Here is a 986-nt window from a genome sequence, read left to right as displayed (position 1 = left end):
CAGACACAGGGGAAGCTTCTACCAGCTTCTCACAGAAGCTGTAGCCCCCCCACTACCAAAACCGTGCCACACAAACCCAATACACTACACTTGATACACTACACTTGCCTGAATCACAAAGAAATCAGCTGATCCTTTTCAAATGCTTTAATTTTTCTCTTCAAGAATTTCAAAATGAAGTTACTATTCTAGTACCTGTGGCAGAGTTAGTTGTGCAAGTAAAAACAGCAATTGCCAATACTCTCCCCAGCACCGCCACCTTAAGTATTGAAAAGTTCCTTTGTATCATACTCTACAGTTCTTTTCTGGAAGACATGAGCTCACTAGTTATCATATGCGTGTTTCTTTCCAAGTTTGGAATTCATCCCTCCTTTCAAAAATCCTTCTACATATTAAATTCAAGGAACACATTGAAGATGGAAATGTTTTACTCTACCCATCATTACTCTTCCTCAGCAGCCTCCTAGAAATCATCACTGCTGTCTAGTAGTTAATAAAACTTAAAAAATTAGACTCCTGTGTTACTGTAAACTCCTCTACCCCACATCTTTTTTGTCCACAGTTGGAAATATTGCCATCTCTTCCTTTTGCTCTTTCTCTTGAATGAATCTATTGATTCTTCTTAAGCAGGATTTTCTGCACTGCTTCCAGTAATTCTTCCCTTTTGATCTGACCTATACTTTGTTCTTCCTTCAGCCAGCACAATACTTCCACACATTAATCATCCACCTTATTTGCAATTCATCTTTACCAGCTCTTTTAATCCTTTAATAGCCTTGTGAGCTTTTGTACACATATTCAAATTCTTCTTTAACTTGGCTTTGTTGTTCAAATACATTCATTTTCATTACCTATGCAGTATCTTCATCCATATAAGCAACGTGACCAGCTATAACTTTTGCCATCTTCTTCTCACTCATATCCCAACTGCTGCCCATTCCTGGAAGTCCTGCTATCTATACAGTTCAAAGAATCTAGAAACTGGA

The 986-nt window shown here is 38.0% G+C and overlaps 1 protein-coding gene across 1 annotated transcript in view; it reads right to left on the bottom strand.

Annotated features, from left to right (window-relative positions):
- Positions 1–986, bottom strand: part of YTHDC2 (YTH domain containing 2) — a 40,310-nt gene that overhangs the window by 31,345 nt on the left and 7,979 nt on the right. The gene's annotated exons all lie outside the window — the stretch shown is intronic.

This window comes from Pygoscelis adeliae, unplaced genomic scaffold (genome assembly GCF_000699105.1).
Source record: "Pygoscelis adeliae isolate BGI_AS28 unplaced genomic scaffold, ASM69910v1 Scaffold83, whole genome shotgun sequence".
Lineage (NCBI taxonomy): Eukaryota > Metazoa > Chordata > Aves > Sphenisciformes > Spheniscidae > Pygoscelis > Pygoscelis adeliae.
The sequence above is the reverse complement of the archived record's forward strand: the minus strand, read 5'-3'. Positions and strand labels throughout refer to the sequence as shown.